This window comes from Garra rufa, chromosome 2, assembly GCF_049309525.1.
Source record: "Garra rufa chromosome 2, GarRuf1.0, whole genome shotgun sequence".
Lineage (NCBI taxonomy): Eukaryota > Metazoa > Chordata > Actinopteri > Cypriniformes > Cyprinidae > Garra > Garra rufa.
The window spans coordinates 57871433-57892677 of record NC_133362.1 but is presented as its reverse complement, the minus strand read 5'-3'; the positions used below and the strand labels follow the sequence as shown (position 1 = coordinate 57892677).

The 21245-nt window shown below is 38.1% G+C and overlaps 2 non-coding genes across 2 annotated transcripts; one reads left to right on the top strand and one right to left on the bottom strand.

Annotated features, from left to right (window-relative positions):
- The first annotated feature begins 20373 nt into the window (after window positions 1-20373).
- On the top strand, window positions 20374-20513 carry LOC141327092 (U4 spliceosomal RNA). Its single transcript, XR_012354409.1, has one exon. It is a non-coding gene; the product is annotated as a U4 spliceosomal RNA (small nuclear RNA).
- A 490-nt stretch (window positions 20514-21003) lies between these two features.
- trnas-gcu (transfer RNA serine (anticodon GCU)) lies at window positions 21004-21085 on the bottom strand. The gene has a single exon. It is a non-coding gene; the product is annotated as a tRNA-Ser (tRNA).
- Window positions 21086-21245: the final 160 nt, after the last annotated feature.

Here is a 21245-nt window from a genome sequence, read left to right as displayed (position 1 = left end):
CGTTGTGTTCTGCAGTGGTTTCCAATCCCACCGCTCTGTATGTCTCCCTTATTAAACACACCTGATTCAGATCATTAGCTCGTTAGGAGAGAGCTCCATGAACTCATCTGGTTGTGTCAGAAAAAGGAGACAGACAAAATATGCAGGGCCGCGTTTTTCAGAGTCATCGTAACCCTAAGTTGATTGTAACTCTATTGGTTTCAATGCGTCTATGTTGTATTAAGGATTGGAATGCTTTTGGGAAACACAGCCCAGAGCAGGGGGTCACCAGGATCAGGATTGAAAACCACCGGTGTACTGTGATAGATTTGTATCTTGACCTGTTATTTTTATTAAGATGAGATCTCATGTAATAACCATTCCTGTCATTGTGTACTGTGACAGATCTGCCTCTTGATGTGTTACATTTTCATATCTTGCCCTGCAATCTCTGAAGAAATCGTGGAAACATCTACGTGCCGAATTCAAAAGACAGCTCCTTCGAGCCGGAATCGAACCAGCGACCTAAGGATAGCCAATGTATCATCTACAGTCCTCCGCTCTACCAGCTTAGCTCAGCTGAAAAAAAAAAAAATATGTGAAAACTTAAGCTCATTACGCCCTGTTCAAATAATGATTATTGTCTTATTTGCTCATATTAATATCCTAGCTGGCATATTTTGTACTTTCACTCCCATATGGACCCCATTGAAAACAAGATGACCTATCTCAAGGGGCTGTCCTTAATGAAGTAGAAATTACAATGTTACAACTCAGTGTGGTCTTAACGAGGGTAACACGGCTCAGCTTTTATCAATGTCTGTGATTGCTGTCTGGTCTATTTATGAAGGCTTGTTAACAAATGTCCTACAAACACAGAAAATGGCCATTTTGTGCAGCTGCTAGGGGAACTCCTAAGCCACTAAAAGTCCTCTTCCCTGCTCTTAGCAGATCTCGCCTTAGGAGCCCTTTTAAGCGCTAGGAATCTTGAGGAATAGCTTCTATCTTAACTGGGATTTTCGTGTCACTTTTAGGGGAAATTCTAAGAAAACGTCATGACTCTGAGAATTTTCTTAGAATTTGGCAGCTAGGAGCCACTTTTTGCACAAAAATTCTTTAAGGATACGGGCCCAGATTACTAAGATATGGTGAAAAAAAACATGACTATATGACAACACATAGTTGCAGTTGCCCGTGTTTCCTGGAACAAAAAACTAAAACCCTCATCCTAAAAGAATCATCCTTTTCGCTTAAAACAAGCGTGATTTATTTATTAATAAATAAATAAATGGTGCTACCACAACATCTTCAACTTGTAACGTGTAACTTTGTGTTTTCAAATGAGATAGATGTACATGCAGCAGAGGAACGGTACAATTGAGGCCTTGTGTCTCTTGACTGCTTCGTAGACAGACTGGGGGAAGCTCTAAAGTATTTTTCTAAAGTAAATTTCATTTAATTCTCATATACTGTGCTTGTTCTAGTTTTCCTGTGAACACTCGTGGCATGTTTGACCAAAGTCTGAGAATAGTCTTCGTCTAAAAACTCAGTTTACAAGAGAGGATTTCAGTATTAGGTATTTGCTGATACATATTTCTTGCATAAAAGACAATTTCTTTATCCTTTTCAAGGGGATGTAGTATAATGTTATGTTTCTTAATTGCAATCACGTTACAACAAGGTGACATAGTACCCCTGGCAAATCTTACAAAGGCTACTTAAACAGAAAAAAGGTAGATGCTATTGCACATGGCCGATGGTTAGTACCCGTAGGTTTACTCCTTCAAGCGGTAATGTTGAAAGAAATGAGATCAACAAATAAAACATGAACATTGTCGTCAGCTATCTGAACAAGAGGTCATGATATAGTGGCATAAGAAAATAAAATTATTTATAACGTTACATAAAAATATACCCAAACAATCACAAATGAACTTTCTGTTTTCATACGGTAATTTTCTTGGTGATTTGGGCTCTTGAGTTATATAGGGTGTTTTGTGTGCACAAATTTCTTTGTTTTGTGTCTCAAGTGTTAAACTTTACTGATCCTGCAGCCTTGAGCACAATGGCAAGATATGTTTCAGTTGTAATAGTAGTAAAAAACACTGAGCCTTTACTTTTTGTGTTGACGGTTCATCGGATTATTATTATTATGGAAATAACATCCTAAAAGTAATACCCATTTAGTCAACCACTCTCAGGTAGAGAGTGATTTTCTGAATTTCAATTTATTTATAATCACTGAATGTTGACGGCTCACATAGAGAAGGACTCGTCTAAAGTCATATACAATCCAACAAACAAGATGTGAACAGATTTGTCCTGATTTCTGTATTCTGTATGCATTATGAGGCCTTTCTTACATGATGTGTAACTGGTTTTATTGAATTTAGGTTGGTGCTTACGGGATAAAGTTGACTCTATTACTCTACTCTAAATTGACCATAAACAGTTGAAACAAGCTCGGCTGATACAATTAGAAAAAGCTATATGTTGTAAAATATGTTGAAGGATTAACATATCTCACCCGGTTCCCCGACGTTGGAACCTAAGAGTAAAATTTTAAAAATGTTAAGAAGTATGAATAATCTGGCTTGGTAGCATTTAACCCTCAAAGACCGATACAGCCGCCGGCGGCTAAAAATAACTATTGTTCTTAAATGTTTAATAACTTTTGAACCGCTAATCCAATTTGAATGCTTTAAAAAGTTTCGTAATGTACAGAGTCTACTCTTTTCAGTGATATCGCACTTGTCTCATTTGCATATTCAGAGGCTCCGTGGTGAGCGTGATTACGTCATCGCATTTCCTCAGCACTGATTCGTCAGATGAAATCAATACGTTTCGGTCCTGAGCCAAACAGGAACGATTGTTGATGCTTAGTCCCACCCCTGTGCCCAGATTGGTTCAAACTGTCCTCTATTCAACCAATAAACATAGGTCTTGGTCTTTTGAACCACCGATTAGTATGTTTCTTTGGAAATCTGAACATACGCAAAGTGAAAGCAAAGTGCGTCTTGCTTGCATGAAATCAAACGCAAAATAACACATTTGCATGACAGCATTCTTTGAAAATGTACAGAAATACTCATGACAGAGCCCTTTGACATAACACAAACCAAAACCATGGATGAAACAGCAGTACCTATCAGATAAAGCACTGGAATTGAGGTTTTGGCATCACTCAGCGATACCCCGTAAAAATAGATTCGGCTGCAGACTACAGCCAGCAAATCCATCTATTTGGTTGTTATATTATGTAACTAATTCTTATATAGTTTTTGAAGATTATTTCTACTATTTTTTCAGTTGCACTCTGTATATTTCTCTCTCATTTTGTGTGAAGTTTGTGAATAATTTGGACTGTTTATTTATTTTTTGTTGCACAAGACAATTTGTGCAATTTTTCTTTTGCTACTTTCTACATTGTTTGTGTTTATTGTTCATCTTTGGATTACTAATATGTTTATCTGGAAAAAGTAAATAATTTTTACTGTGTTTTGCTATTATATAACACTGTTTCTGCTATGACTTTACTCCTGAAACGTTTTTGGACAGATCTATACTGTCAATAAACTAAATAGGCCTGTTTTTCACTGAAAAGCGCCTATAATAATATTGTAATAATTGGCTATAACTTGCTTGGGGAATGTTATATATAGAAAATTTTTTATTTGGAAGTGTAAAACACCTAAATACAAATTTTTAAAGAAAAAAATCCAAACTTCAGAAGTTTTTGTTTGAGTACACAGTAAAAAAAACACCTAATTGTTGCAAGCGTTTTTCCTAAAATTCTGGAAATTCACTAATTTTTAGAGAAAACAAAAGGAAAATTGTAATTTTAAACTAGCTAGACATAAAGTTCAAGTTCTTATGTTTATAATGATATATGGCAATTGATGCTGACTGCTAGAATAGGTCTGAAAAAACAAAGAAATATACAGGTGCCTCAGGTGCCCCAAAAATGTTCTAGGTCTTTAAGGGTTAAAACAATGAGTACGTTTACATGGAAAACAATATTCCGATTTTAATGCGATTAAGACAATACTCTGATTAAGAAGCAACCATGTAAACTGAGATTTTTGATTAATTTAGTCCGACTAAAGTCATAATCGAAGTAAACACAAATTGAATTAAGACAGGTGGAGTATTCCTATTTTAGTCGCATTATGGAAGACATGTACACACCTTAATCACACTATTACCCTTGTGTAGGACTTTTCGCCACATTTTGCGACAGGATTCACACTAATGCTGCGTTCTAGGCAGGTTTTTGAACTCGTAAATCACGTCTTCAAACCACGACTCAGGACTTTAGCGTTCCAGGCAAGTCACGCCAAGCATTAATTATTTTTATATTATTAATAATTTGACTGCAGCGTTATATTGTCCTAAACTCTATTTTCCCACCGTGTGTCACTTGCATAAACACCGCACCCCTACAGGTTTTATTGTTGTTTCGCGGGCTATGTCACGTCAGAACTCGGAACTGGGAGTACGTCGATCTAGTACGAGTTCACGGGTGGGAATTCACGGGTTTGACTGCCTTTCCAGTGCACTTTCACAGGTAGAAGTTATGGAAAAACACGGGTAACGGGTTGTCTGGAACGCTGCATAACGTTCTCACGTTGGTCGCACATGCATTTTTATTTATTAATGTTTTTGCTAATTAATCAATGCTCATTGCTGATAAATAGTTTGTTATCATAATTTATAGTTTTATGAAAACGTATTTAACATTCAACCCGTTCTTTTTCATTAGTATTATTTGTGATTTTAATTTTGTGAATGGGATTTCCGCTATTGGAATGTCTTAGGATGCTTTTCACTTTTACTTTCGAATTCATGATCTTGGTTTTGCTTACATATATAGGCTACACCTATCAATTTTAAGATTAAAACAAATTCTTAAAAGATGGATTTGTTATTTAAACAGCATAACATCAATAAAATAAAACTAGCTTATGTAGCATTTATTAACAAAAACTAATAAGACGAGGAATGGACTCCATCGCATGCTGTGTTATATGCCGACTAAACAATTTATTACACTCAAAAAAATAATTCGGTCTAAAAATAAACTTTATGTAATTCAATTAAATGCTAATTTTCCATGTATTTGGATTACATAGTTTTAATATAAACATATTAATAAACTTAATGTGATTCATATGCATCAGTGATACGTGAATGAAACAGGTAAGGTTTATGTAATTATTCCCAGTGTTAAACAAGCACTGCTCAGTGTTTATGTGTTTCCACACTACAGAGTGTTCAAGTAGCATTGACACAGTGTTGGAGTTAATGAGATCATTATGTGATGATTGATCATTAATGATGAACACCTGCTGAATCATCAATGGAAAGAGAAACACAAGAACTACAGCTGACTTCAACCACAGCCTTAGAGGAAATCAACTCAAATAAAACAATACATTAAACCTCTCAAGATCTGATTCAACAACTCCACAAACAGATTGACCAGCTTCACTCATTACTAACCAGATTGACTTCTGTCAGACTTCTAGAGAAGCTCTTATTGAGAACTAACAAACGTGTAGATGTTTTGTTTCATGTGAAATCACCATCAATGAGAGCAGGGTTTCCTTTGGTTGGGCTCTTGACCCGTCACATGCTAGGTTTAATGTTGTGCTGATAGCTTTTGTTGTACTTAAATCAAACATGTTGAGCTTGGCCAACAAAGTATAAAAAAAAAAGTAGGGGGATCTGTTAGTGTGTCAATTTCTTTTGAAGTTTATTTGTTGCATAGATGGATGTTGTGTTACTTTAATATTAGGCCTACTTACAGCTTTACATTTATGTGTTGTATAAATCATATTAGCTGAATCATTTTATCATACTTTGTGTGCTAAAAGTTTTCATCTGTTTCTTTCTAAAGACCACAGACATGATGAATCAGCATATGAATCTCAACAATGGTGATAATCAACAAAATGTTCAGATACATCTCTGAACATCTTAAAACAAGCTATTAAAAAGTCTCAACAAAAAAGGAAGCATAAAAACAATTATTAAGAGTAAAATAAAAATAATCTGACAATTCCACTGCATTGTTTATTCATGTTGCAATGCATGCTGGGATACATGGGAGGGTCTTTTACCAAACTTGTACCCAGCATGCATTGCAACATGACACATATTGTTGACCGTCACCATTGTTGAGATTCATATACAGATTCTTGATGTTTTTGGATTTGAAGGAGATACAGATGAAAACTTTTTGAGCACAAAAGGTAATACAAAGTATCTAATCTTTGTGACTTATGAAAAACAGTTACTTGTGAAGCTATAGAGACTGCTATAACAACACAACACCCATCAAATCAGGACTTTGGAAGAATCTGGAGGATTGACTAACTTTTTTTCTTCTTTGACTTTGGTGGCTAAGCTTCATGTGTTTTATATTTACACAATTAAAGCTACCACCACTGACACCAGCATGTGACGGGTCAAGATCCCAACCAAAGGAAACCCTGGTCTCATTGATGGTGATTTCACATGAAACAAAACATCTACACGTTTGTTAGTTCTCAATAAGAGCTTCTCTAGAAGTCTGACAGAAGTCAATTTGGTTAGTAATGAGTGAAGCTGGTCAATCTGTTTGTGGAGTTGTTGAATCAGATCTTGAGAGGTTTAATGTATTGTTTTATTTGAGTTGATTTCCTCTAAGGCTGTGGTTGAAGTCAGCTGTAGTTCTTGTGTTTCTCTTTCCATTGATGATTCAGCAGGTGTTCATCATTAATGATCTATCATCACATAATGATCTCATTAACTCCAACACTGTGTCAATGCTACTTGAACACTCTGTAGTGTGGAAACACATGAACACTGAGCAGTGCTTGTTTAACACTGGGAATAATTACATAAACCTTACCTGTTTCTTTCACGTATCACTGATGCATATGAATCACATTAAGTTTATTAATATGTTTATATTAAAACTATGTAATCCAAATACATGGAAAATTAGCATTTAATTGAATTACATAAAGTTTATTTTTAGACCGAATTATTTTTTTGAGTGTACAGGGCGCGCAAACACTGTGCAATCAAATTAATTAATAAAAAATATAAATGAAAGCCTCCAAAGCGTAATGTGAGGTAAACGGCAAAGATAACAGGGTTTTCAAAATGAAAACAAACAAAAAAAGTAAAACTAAACTGGCTTTCGGTGACTGTGCTTGCGTGTGTTTTTTGTTTGTTTTTTCTCCTAAAAACTGACTGGCTCTGAAACACGCTGTGTGGAGCAGACGCTTTGGAGCAGCACAGCATGCACTCGCACAAATGCGACTACGGCAAATTTTAACTCACACATTCTAAAATATTTGTTGCATATGTCCAGAACCACTTCAAGCTTTTTGTAAAATTAAAACCGAAACATCCAAAAGTCTATAAGGAAGATGAACTGATAGTGTCGCGTGTGGACCTATTGATGTGTGTCATTAATCGATCTATGCACTATAACATGTAAAGCGGGAACATGAAAGGAATATTCTAAAAGCAACTCATGTAAGCAGCTTAATCATATTATTGTCTTATTCAGAATAAGGTCATTAATTAGATTACTGGTGTCCATGCAAACGTAGTCATTGTGTCTAACTTACACGGTAGCATGATTGCTGTTTTATCATGAACAGTAGGGGTGTAACGATATGCCTAGGTCACGATACGGTACGTGTCCCGATATTGGGTTCACGATACGATACGTATCACGATATTTTGAACAAAAGTTAAAACATGAAACTGAAAATCAAACAACAGATAAAAAAAAAAAAATTCAATAGCTTTCTTAGTTTTACATACAAGGTCACATTTTAAGGTTTAATAAAAACCTGTATTAAAATTAACAACTGAATAGGTCTGTCTGTCACTGATTTTTTTTTTACATAAGATTGTCAAGATGTCAAATTCTTTAAACCTGCTATCAATGCAAGATTCTATGTGTGTGCCAAACAGAGTCCTACCCGACGGGTGAACCGCTAAAACTGACGTAACGGGTGGAATAATATTTATCTGTCAGGTGCGGTGCGGGTGACATGCACGGGTATTTGCTCTTTGGACTCAATCCGGTACACGCTGACGCTGCTCTCAAACGGTCCCGTTTTGTGTTCACGTTGTCTGAAGATCGTTTAAAAGCCCTTTCACATGGACGCGTCAAGCGGTGGAATCTCTCCACGGCTGCCGCTTTCTCTCAAAGTGAAAGTGTTTTGCGGTCGAGCTGGTGTTCGCGACACGGTCTCGGGGTAAACGTAGTTGCAAACAACAAGGTCTCGTTTTACTTAACAAAAACCAAATAAATGAAACGTAATGAAAATACTATATGTGCTATTTGCTATTTGTCATTTTATGGGACAATGACTAGCGTAGTTTTCATATCAGACACAGTTTGCTATGACATTTTACACATAATTGTATTTTTACCTGCGCAGGCTATATACACGCATTTTCTGGATTTTTTTTCCCTTTATTAATAGCCTTTCTCCGTATTTTATTGATCATACAGCTCCATTATAGCCTATTTTAAATGATCTTGATCATGTTTTCAACAGTCCGACATGCGCTCAGTGAAATGTGCTTTTGGTTGTAAATAGTTATCTGTGCGGTAACTGCTTAAATCGTGGCTGCTGCTTATAAAAGGATTGCAATACATCTTCGGAGGTTCCTGTGGCTAAGAGCCATAAAAGCTTTAAGATGTTTGTTCCAATGTGTGACTCGAAAAGCGGGTGAGTCTGAAGCACGGAACTTTTCATTTCCCACTCCGTGTTAATAACATGCACCGTGACTGTAATAATGTTTTGTCTGTAATTTTTTTTCTACCGTCGTACTGTCGCATCACTGTGAAACCAAAATGCTGTCGTACGTGAAGACAGGGTATCTTTAATTTAAGTTTCAGCCGAACTCATGTTGCTCTACTAATATTCAGTTCAAATGATTTCTGCATCTGATTCTGCAATGAAAGCACAAGCAGCGCTGTTGCAGAGTAGGAGACGTCGGCAGCTCAACCAATAGGATTAGATTGTCGTCATATCGTAAATGTATCGCCATCACTCTACGATACATATCGTAACATTTTTGCATCGCGAAATATCGTACCACGAAATATCGTTACATCCCTAATGAACAGTGTTGACCACACATTTTTCAGACTGATAAAGTACCAGTATATTAGGTGTAAAAATTTGAATTTAAGTATGTGTGTTAAATAATTGAATAAACAGATTAAAACAGTGTATAATGGTGTTGTGTTTTGCGATTACAGTCAAGTGTTCATGAGACGGGCTGTGGAGATTTCTCCTTACAATGGGAGTCTCGTATGTGTCAGAATGACTTTTCATTTAGCTTTTTCAGAGCAACTGTATATTCTCAGGAGACCCCCAGAAAACACTCCTCACATGTGTTGTGTCATTCACACGTAAAGTCAGTGAGAATTCAAAGAATGCATGTCTACGTAACATGAGATGTCTTTGGTGGTGTCTTTTCTCATATGTAGTAACATCCTTATGGCCCACAAGCTGTTGTTGTTGAAACAAGCATTTTAAACAAAAGCTGTGATCATTATGGGTAAAGCTCTCTCTTTAAAGACGTGACCATCAACATATGCTGACTGTCTACATATATTTTAGAGTAGATGAAGAATAGTGTATTTTCAGTGAAGGCTAATTATCCCCGATATTTATTATGCTGATAAAGATCATTCAGAAGTATTAGTACAGCAATAATGATATTCAGATATTGGGCTCAAGATTTATATTTATATATTTTTTTATTTATATAGCCTTTAAAGCAGCAACATGTTTTTGAAATAAAATAACCATTACATTTTCTAAAAGATACAACTCAAAAAGGAGTGTGTGTGAGGGGAATAGACATTGATGATTATGATTAAAATAAGAAACTTTAGCAATCTAAAGCGAATGGTGTGAAATAAATCTAATACAAAATATTCTATAGTTGAAATTTAAGCAAGAACCACCGGACATTATGTGTACGGAAACTCCTTTTCAAGGAGAACATCTGGTTTACTCATCACCATCACGAATCAGTCTGTTTGAGGGGTCTGGAGCATCAGTTTCACATTGGAGTTTATCCCTGGGAGGACCAAAGAGTTTTATTTATATTCCAACTTAAACATTTTTGCAAATATTTCATTCACAGAATGGATTTCAATGTTCGAAGAACATAATGTAAGCCATTTTTATGATTTTTATAAATTTTATAAAAGACATGGAGATGTTTTTTGTTATCTTTAAAAGAAGTGCATGATGTGTTTTATAAGTTCAAAAACCTAAATGATGAATACTTGTTTAAGATGTACGATGAATGATTTGTTTAGCTGTAGTAACATGTTTGTTTTATATTTATGATCACCTGAAAGTATTGTAAATGTTAATTTTAATAAACATGGAGATCGTCTTTAAAAAAGTGCATGATGTGTTTTATAAGTTCAATAAACTTAAATGTTGAATACTTGTTTGAGATGTACAATGAATGATTTGTTTAGCTTTAGTAACGTGTTTGTTACTTTGATGTTTTTCAATAAACTTAAAAATATAAAATGAACGTTGTATAATGATTTGTTTTGCTCTAGTAACGTTTGTTACTATGTTTTGTATTTATGATCCCCTAAAGTATTGTAAATGTTTATTTTTATAAACATGGAAATGTTAAGTATCATCTTTAAAATAAGTGAATTATGTGTTCAGTAAACTTAAATGTTGAATACATGTTTAAGATGTACGATGAATGATTTGTTTCGATGTAGTAACATGTTTGTTACTTTGATGCCTTAATTATATATGTATTACCATCTTTTTTTAACCCTCTGGGGTCTGAGGGGCTTTGGGAACTCTACTGATGTTTTGTCCTACCCTGACATTTGTGTGTTTCCAGCACCTTAAAACATATTTATGTTTATGATTATACTTTATTCAGCACAAATCGTGCTACAATAATACGTGAGCAGTGTTATCGTACATGTTTGTGTTTTGAGAAAACAAAAATAATTGTTTACAATTTTTGTGACAATATTTTTCATGTTTTTTTTTTGTCTTTTGCTTGTGTTTTAGTTTGCATCATGTGTTTGCTTTTTGTGTTTTATTTTGCATGTATGTTTGTGTATTTGTCTGCATGATTGTGTTTTGTGTTTGAGTTTGTGTTGTGTTTGCTTTTTAGTTTTTAGTTTGCATGATTGTTTGTGTGAGTGTTTGTGCTAGAGTCACTTTTTAGGTTGAAATGTTAATAGGACTTATCAGATCACAAATTTGTATAATAATTTGAATATTACATTGATATAACAACGTAAATGTGATTTATGATTAAATGTCCTACTGTAATAATTTAAATGACTTACAATATTTTATTACAAATGGAAGTGTGTTGAACTTTTTGTCCGATGGGTAGGTGTTCACTTTGTACAATTCAAAAACTTTATAAAAATATGCTAAATAATATTTATTAATAAAATATATAGAAATAGAGATAGTTTACTGTGATTGGGTAGGTTAAGGGTTTGATACAATATCAAACTGACATGTCCAGCCCCACTGACATGCCCAGGCATGTCCAGGCATAATCCTTATGGTTTGGTCTGTTTAAATGCATTTTTTCCCTGTACTTATTTTAACAATATTTACCGCTTCCCCCAAACAAAATAGCGTAAATGTTTTTCTTTGTTTTATATCATGTGTGATTACACCGTTTATATTCATTTCTTTTTTATAGAAGAGAATAAGACTTGAAGGACTGAACATGTGTGTTTGTGGACATGATTGAGTTACACTGTTGAGCCCAAGTGTTATCATTTATGTTTTTAAAACATTAAAGACTTTGTTAATATATTTCATCGTGCGGTTATGGATAAAATAAAAGACTTTGTGTTTGATGTGAAATAAATTATGGTTTAGCTAAAATATAAGCGTAAGCCAGGAGGAATAAGTTGCATTATGTTTATTAAAAGTAACTAGGAAATAAATGTATTACATTTAAAATGTTTGCAAACCCTCTCTTTCACACAGTAATCCGATCATCAGAAATCTTCAAACAGTGGTATAGTGTGAGAACAAGGACTAGAACTAATTCGTACCCCCTGTGAAAATGACAGGAGTGGGTGTGAGACACAGACTAGCCCGATCAAACTAAGATGCACTCGTAACTGGTGTGTCTATTTGTCTCCTATTATTTTTATAGCAACTAATATTTTGTTGAAAAGGTAATTTATATAAAACCCATTACATGTATGGTCACTTTTACATACAGTGTGATAGGGACTGAAACACAAGTGTAACTGTGTAACGCGAGCTCATGAACCACACACGGGGAGATCTGCAATGAGAGCAAGAGAGCCTATGAGAGCCTCACGCACGCAGACTTTTATTTTTCGCCCATAGACTGCAAAAAGGTGAGGGAATTACTTTTCAAATATTAGAAAATGCATTATTATGATTATTATTATCATCATTTAAATATATATTGATAATAGGTTTACTATTATTTGTACTCATTTTAAAATCGTTGTTGTTGTACGGTTTTCTCAGATCTTGTCCCATTCCCTGTTTTAGGTGAGTGTATCGCGTCCATATCTATGTATTTCACAGCTCTGAATGCTCCGCAGATATGATGGAGAAAGCCCTATTTATCTATGCTGAACGCAATCTGATACCCGTGCCCTACAACACGGATGCGGGGCTAGACCGTAAAATCGCCGAAACATTATTCAAAGCTTCATTCCTCACCCAACACCGGATGGTCACGCACAGCCGCTGTATTTCCTTCACCCTAATGACACCAAACACCGGATGGTCACGCAAACAGGCTATAATTCTCGACCCGGATGACACCCAACACCGGATGGTCACGCAACAACCCATAAAACCCCCACAAGTTCATCCCGCACCTGGTAAGCATCTCGTAAATCCTCTCAACAACCCATAAACCTGTCAGAAGTTCATCCCGCACCTGGTAAGCGTCTCGTAAATCCTCTCAACAAACCATAAACCTGTCAGCCGTTGACGTCGCACCTGGTCAATCCATCAAAACAAGGTCAGTAAAGTTCACGAGGTCACCGCAAGATCAAACACGAGGTCATGCACTACGTGGGTGGGCACCGTGGGAAAGGGCGGGGGAGGGGCGTGGGGGAGGGGAAGGTCAAAAGGTCAAAGCCATCAATCATCTTTTGACAGTCGCCGTAGGTTCCTTACTACTAATGTGACTAACGCCTGTTTCACACATACTCCGTATGCAGTGCGTATGCAGTCCGTGTGCGTTGCGTATGCTGTGCAGAGGCAGCACGGACTCGTTTTGCTTTCACACAGGACGCGTTTGCAGTCCGTTCCTGATCCGCGGGTGTTTACCACAAACACACCATTTAGGCCTATCTGTTATTTTAATTTCAAATCCAAACGTGCTTTTTCAGCATTGGGATACTCTTTTATCACAGTACACTAATAGAATAATACTAGACATGTTCACGTTTAAACTCAACGTATTATAAACAACGTAGGCTATTATTCAATGCATTTGACTTCTATTGTGCTTCCGGCTTTGCTACTGTTCGGACGCTTTTGCTTACTGCTCCGCGCTTTGCTCCCTGCTTTTGAACTTTTCTCAGATTTTCCTAATATTTAACTTCAGCAGATCAGCACAGTGCTCAGACAACATTTTTGATACAAACATCACGAAAAAAGGAGACTTTTTGCCTCCCACTGCCAGCAGTTTACATTCCGGAGACGGGAAAACACAGCTGCCTACTTTCAACAGACAAGAAAAATGCCTCTTCTGGAATCTACTTGCTGCACAAACTGCCACAGACTTTTACAAAGGATTGTGGTTTTAGAAACAAAGTTACTTGCTGGACTTCCAAAACAGGCGGAACACACAGAAGATCATCATCACGGACCCCCTCAGCATACAGCCGGTGAGTCCTGTGAATCTAGTCAATATCGACAGTTTAGAAATGTAGAGGAACAAGCCAAAACTGATCGACACACAAATCGATGGCAAAAACAGGGAGCGAGACCCAAAGGCACTCGAGACATCAGACTGTCAAGAGTATCTCGTATTGCTGCGGTATCAGCCTCTACCCCAGATATGGCTACGACAAGGCTTGCAAAAACTGTTGTTTTACCACCCCCTATACAGCTCGAAAACAGATTTGATGCATTAATGAATGTGGGTGAGGAATCCCCAAATGTGACTGAACATGTATCATGTCAGCCAACTCCTAACATTGCTATAAACAGGCGCGCAAGGTCGAGCAGACAGCGGCACTCAGCTCAGAGCGCAGCCGAGCCCAGGACTCTGATAGTGGGGGACTCCATTATCAGAAATATCAGTAGCAGAACTACAACTACATGCTGTTGTCCTCAAGCAACCATCTCTGATGTGAACAAGGAACTTCAGAACATTCTAATGAAGCACAAGACTGCAAATCGAATCATCATCCATGTGGGAAAGAACGATATTCGGAAAGAGCAGTCAGAACTCCTAAAGAAGGATTTTGGTGAACTCATTGAAACACTTCGAAGACTTGAAATTCAGTCGTTCATCAGTGGACCACTCCCAGCAAGGGGAACTAACATGTTTTCACGGTTGCTTGGACTGAATACCTGGCTACAAAGAACCTGCAGTCTAAAAGGAATCAACTTCATTGACAACTTCAATCTTTTCTGGGGCCATAGACAACTGTTCAAACTGGACGGCCTTCACCCAAACAAACTTGGTGCCAGAGTGCTTAAGGACAATATCTACTTTTCACTCCAGCATCCATCAGTAGAATGTGTGAGTCTACCCAACATGAATGGCACACACACACTTGGACAAAGTGACGACAGGACATCTTATCAGCTTCAGAGTCATCATGTGGCCAACACAACCAACAAGGACACTGACAACGCCACGCAGCCACAACAAGCACTGCTTATGGACACTTTCCTGGCTGAGCCCTGCCCACAGAGCTCATCACAGACAGACTGTGACGTATTACAACAGCTCCAAGACTCAGCACCGAAGGACGACTTTCTGGTAAACAGTCAGGGAAGCCAGGACAACAACATATTCCAGCCACCGGAAACTCCAGAGCCAGAGCTCCATTCACCAGACACATTATCCCTCTCTCCAGCATCTCCACTACTAAGCTTCTCACAGAAAATGGAAGAACTGGTATATGCTGGAACCAGACTCTCCCACTCTTTTGCTGCAAGTCCCCAGTTATCAACTAAAAAACGGCAGGCGCCACAACCACCAAAGCCTGTGGGCCCAGCTCACCCTCCTCCTCCAGTGAGAGCTCTCCGGCCGCTGCCACAACGCCAGGGCTCAAACCCTCCTGCATCTGCTGTGAGTGAACCAAAAACAACTGATAACAGCCCTCAGTGATATGTGACGGGTCCCCGCTACGGTAGCAGAAACAATCAGGAATGTTTACAAAACAAGCGGGAACCCAGTGTGCCTGTAGCTTTCCCTATTTCTGTTTTAATATGTGATAGAAAGTCTAAGGCTCTTTCAAATCGTACAGTTCACACATCTAATCTGAGGCTTATTAGGCATCAAACTAAGATTGCTCTAGAGACAAAAAGTGATGCGATCAAGCTAGCATTTTTAAATGTTCGCTCACTAAAAAATAAATCACTTCTGATCAATGATTTTATAACCACAAACAACCTGGATTTTATGTTTTTAAATGAAACATGGTTAGAAGACAATTCCAGTGCGACAATCCTAAATGAAGCAATTCCTTCTAATTTCACTTACATGAATGTCTGCAGAGCTGTTAAAAGAGGTGGTGGTGTTGCTGCTCTATTTAAAGATGTCTATGAATGCAAACAAGTGTCATTTGGTCAGTACTTGTCTTTTGAATATCTAGGGATTTTACTGAAAGGTATTCCACGCATTCTGTTTATCATTATTTACAGGCCCCCAAAATACTCTCCAGCCTTTGTTGAAGAGTTCACAGAACTGCTATCAATGGTTTGTTCAGAGTTTGACTGTTTTGCTATTGCAGGGGATTTTAATGTTCACATAGACAATGCAGAAAGCAAAACTACAAAAGAAATTATAACGGTTTTGAACACGTTTGACCTGATTCAGCATGTGCATGGGCCCACACACAATCGTGGACACACTCTTGATTTACTCATCAGTAAGGGTCTAAACATTTCATCCACTGTTATCAAGGATGTTGCACTATCTGATCACTTCTGTATTTTCTTTGATATATTGATCTCTGCTACCACTGAATCTAGATCAGTCTCTGTCAGGAAGAGATGCATTAACGATAACACGAGTGTGCTATTTATGAAGGCTATATCTTCAATGCCAAGCATTTCTGCAGACTCTGTTGATTTTCTCCTGGAGTCCTTTAACTCAAAAGTTAAGAATGTCATTGATGACATCGCACCTGTAAAAATCAGAAAGATGTCAGGCAGACAGAAATCATCGTGGAGAAAATCAACAGCAGTACAGAGTATGAAAAGACAATGCAGGAAAGCTGAGCGGATGTGGCGGAAGACAAAACTTGAAATTCACTATAGCATCTATAAAGACAGCCTTCATGCTTTCAATGTTGAACTAGGTAAAGCTAGACAAACATTCTTCTCGAACCTTATAAACAGCAACTTAAACAACACTCGCACTCTTTTTGCTACCGTTGAGAGACTAACAAACCCCCCTAGTCAGATCCCTAGTGAACTGCTCTCTGACAGCAAGTGCGATGAGTTTGCTTCCTTCTTTTCTGAGAAGATCAATAATATCAGAAAGACAATTAGCACACCCTCAAGTTATGCAGAGATCAGACAGTTTCGACCGCAATTTCAAAAAGAAGTCATTATGTCTACTTTTGAAGAAATCGATAGCAACATTTTGGAAGAAACAGTAAAGCACCTCAAATCGTCAACCTGCCCCCTTGACACACTTCCCACATCTTTTTTCAAAAGTGTGCTTAGCTGTTTAGAAGCAGATCTTTTAGAAGTGGTGAACACCTCACTTCTTTCTGGGACTTTTCCAAACTCCCTGAAAACTGCAGCTGTTAAGCCCCTTCTGAAAAAGAAAAATCTTGATAACACCATACTGAGCAACTATAGACCAATTTCAAATCTTCCGTTCATAAGTAAGATTATCGAAAAGGTTGTTTTTAATCAGCTGAATCACTACATAAACTCAAATGGATACCTGGACCATTTCCAATCTGGCTTCAGACAACATCATAGCACAGAGACAGCGCTCATAAAGATAATAAATGATATTCGCCTAAATTCAGATTCTGGAAAAATATCAGTGCTGGTATTACTAGATCTCAGTGCTGCGTTCGACACTGTCGATCATAACATTCTTTTAGATAGATTGGAAAACTGGGTCGGGCTTTCTGGGATGGTTCTAAATTGGTTCAGGTCATACTTAGAAGGGAGAGGCTATTATGTGAGTATAGGAGAACATAAGTCTAAGTGGACGTCCATGACATGCGGAGTCCCACAAGGCTCAATTCTAGGGCCGCTGTTGTTCAGCCTGTATATGCTCCCACTAAGTCAAATAATGAGAGAGAACCGAATAGCATATCACAGCTATGCAGATGATACCCAGATTTACCTAGCCTTATCCCCAAATGACTACAGCCCCATTGACTCTCTCTGCCAATGCATTGATGAAATTAACAGTTGGATGTGCCAAAACTTTTTACAGTTAAACAGGGAGAAAACGGAAGTCATAGCATTTGGAAACAAAGATGAAGTTCATAAGGTAAATGCGTATCTTGACACTAGGGGTCAAAAAACAAAAAATCAAGTCAAGAATCTGGGTGTGATTCTGGAGTCAGACCTCAGTTTCAGTAGCCATGTCAAAGCAGTAACTAAATCAGCATACTACCATCTCAAAAACATTGCAAGAATTAGATGTTTTGTTTCCCGTCAAGATTTGGAGAAACTTGTTCATGCCTTTATCACCAGCAGGGTAGACTATTGTAATGGTCTCCTCACCGGCCTTCCCAAGAAGACCATTAGACAGCTGCAGCTCATACAGAACGCTGCTGCCAGGATTCTGACTAGAACCAGAAAATCAGAGCATATTACACCAGTCCTCAGGTCCTTACACTGGCTTCCAGTTATGTTTAGGATAGATTTTAAAGTACTTCTACTTGTTTATAAAGCACTCAATGGCCTAGGACCTACATACATTGCAAATATGCTCACTTTATACAAACCTAACAGACAACTCAGATCACTAGGATCGAGTAAGTTAGTAATATCAAGAGTTCACACAAAACAAGGGGAATCCGCTTTTAGCTATTATGCCGCCCGCAGTTGGAATCAGCTTCCAGAAGAGATCAGATGTGCTAATACATTAGCCACATTTAAATGCAGACTCAAAACTCACCTGTTTAGTTGTGCATTTATTGAATGAGCACTGTGCTACGTCCGAACAGATTGCATTATTTTATGTATAATCATTTTACTGTGCAAATTAATTTTAAAATCAATTTTTCTGTTTTTTATTGTTGTTATTGTTAACCATTCCTACTGTTTTTAATTAATTTAAATCAATTTTAAAATCATTTAAAATGTTCTTCTGTTTGTGTGATTATTATTTTACATTTTTATGACTATGATTTTATGCTATTCCTCTTATGTACAGCACTTTGAATTACCATTGTGTATGAAATGTGCTATATAAATAAACTTGCCTTGCCTTGCCTTGCCTTCTAGATTTGGATATTAAGTTGCTCAAGCAAGTTGCAACACATTTAAACACAGCATAGGTAGGCTATATCTTCCTTTTCATATTGAAATTGGGCTTTCACAAATATTTTATTTTAACAAATATTTATTTTAAATTAAAACTTACCACAGACAGAAACAGTCGGCTCTCTGTGCCTTTCTTTCGCATTAAATCTTTATTAAAAAACATATTTTAAAGTTTTAAACTTTTCTACCTGGACAAGTGCATGTATTATGTTGCCTTGTTTATTTAAAACTGCACTATTCTAAACCTAGCCAAAAAGCCACGTGTTGACTGTGAAACACAGAAGACTGCCATTATATGCATTTACGGTACATTTCCGTGTCAATTCATGTTCATTTTTACAGCGAACAATGCGCTGTCACTTTAATTCAGCGTATGCAACGCAATGCAGCACAGCAAAAATAGACTCTGTGCCTAAACGATCGCTGCACTGCTGCAAACGCACCGCATCTGGAACGCACTGCCGGACAGCAACCGCGTGCAGTGTGAACGCTCTGATCCGTTAACATGGGTGCGGAAAAAAATACGCAACGCATACGCACTGCAGACGGAGTATGTGTGAAACAGGCGTAAGCTGTAGACTTGATGATTATAATATTAACAAACGGAGGATAACTGACCAGTAATGCCTTCTCATATGGTACCATTTTTACATGGTTCTTAAACTTACATTGCTAATGCCTAACGTTACAAGCTAGCTACAGTGCTTTACCTCGACTTATACACATCTCGTTGTGTCTCATTATTTAAATAAATATATTCACGGATTTGGTCGTTTTGCGAAGTTATGAGAAGAAAAAACAAGACTTACGGTGCACCTTTCACGTATTTGTCTGCATCTCTGACGGCTTCGGACGAACCAGGCTGACCGCGGAGCCGATGAAGCTGCTGTGTGCACTGAAGAAACTGCAACAGTTTTGACCCTCACTTGGTTCTTGCTTCAGCATCCCATATTGAACTGTATCATATCGCCGGGATGATAATCCTCCGGTGTAAAGTGAACGCGTTTTTCGAAGCAGATGCATTAGTATAGGCTCGTCTCTTCACCCGCACAAACGCACCCAGATCCGGAAGACAGCGCCGTTCTTTTTATTGTAAGTAAACCCGTGGACATGATGTCCTGAATGGATGGAGTTTGGCACAGCTTTCTCAGGGCGTTTATCCTGTGCACCTTCAATAAGCTGGCTTCTTTTAAAAGAAGTCAGCGGCGGGTGTTTGGTGAACATTTTCACCAGCTCGAGTTTGCTGTGGCATGTGGATTCATTCTTTACTGATGATCTGTCTCTGGGGCTCATCTAGTTGACATGGTATCCGCTGACATTCGGCTGAAGGTGCTGATCCACCATCTGCTCTTGGTACGGACTGGATCCGGGGGACTGCAGTGACCATCTGATCGGAATACAGAATGGATCTGGCGGCTACGGTGACCTCAGAATAAGAAGAAACAGACTAATAGTAATGTAGATGCAAAAGTTCCATGTTGCCACAGTGTCAGATTGGAGAGGATCTGGTTTTCACAGTCTTGCGTCGATGGCCGTCTAGGTGAAGAGGTCTTCACTGATGATCTGTCTCTGGGGCTCATCCAGCTTGCTATCACCTTGTCGGATCACATCCACGTAGCTGCAAGAAAAGGTCACGACCGTCGCCGGTATTCTATCGCAGAGGCAATGTTGTAGCTTGTGTGGTTTATCTGAGGTGTGATCATTGCTGGTTGTAAACTTTCCCCGATATCCCATCGGGATGATTTGAAATACAGTCAGCTTCGACAGTTTTTGCCGGTCTCTCTGGACGCTTCTTGAAAAACAAAGTTTTGCTTCGTTTTGTTGGAGTGGCTGGTTGTTGGTCCTCGTCAAAGAGGTGTCTACAGATCATAGCGTGCCGGAGCCAGAAGATTTGTTGTTTTGTCAATATGCTCTCAAGACTTCGCTGCAGGTATCATTAAACTACAGCACAATCACAGCTCGCCGCTACCCATCGTCAACAGGTTGGGCCTGTCTGTTCCGGTGGGCTCTCAGTGGTGCTAAATCATCAAATGAAGAGGACGGGATTCAAACCCACACAAACCAAGGTGTGCCTAGCACAACAGATTAGCCTTGCATCGCCTTAACCACTCGACCACCTCGTCACTTTCCGTGGTCCTTTTATTTAACCCTCCCGATTCAGACCATCAGCTCATTAGTAGAGCACTCAGTGAACTGAACTGAGTGTGTCAGATAAGGAAGACACAAAAAGCGCAGAGTGGGGTCCCCAGGACCGAGGATTACTGCTAAAGGAGCCGAACGACGAGGATGGGATTCGAACCCACGCGTGCAGAGCACAATGGATTAGCAGTCCATCGCCTTAACCACTCGGCCACCTCGTCGTTTTATGTGACATCTTTTATTTAGCACTCCTGATTCAGATCATCAGTTCATTACAGTTTTTTTAAATTGGTTTGGTACTATTTTCATAAGTAAAGTGTGCATTTTCAAATCTCTTAGTACAAAACTTTAAACTGATCACATTTGTAACACCACTAGTCA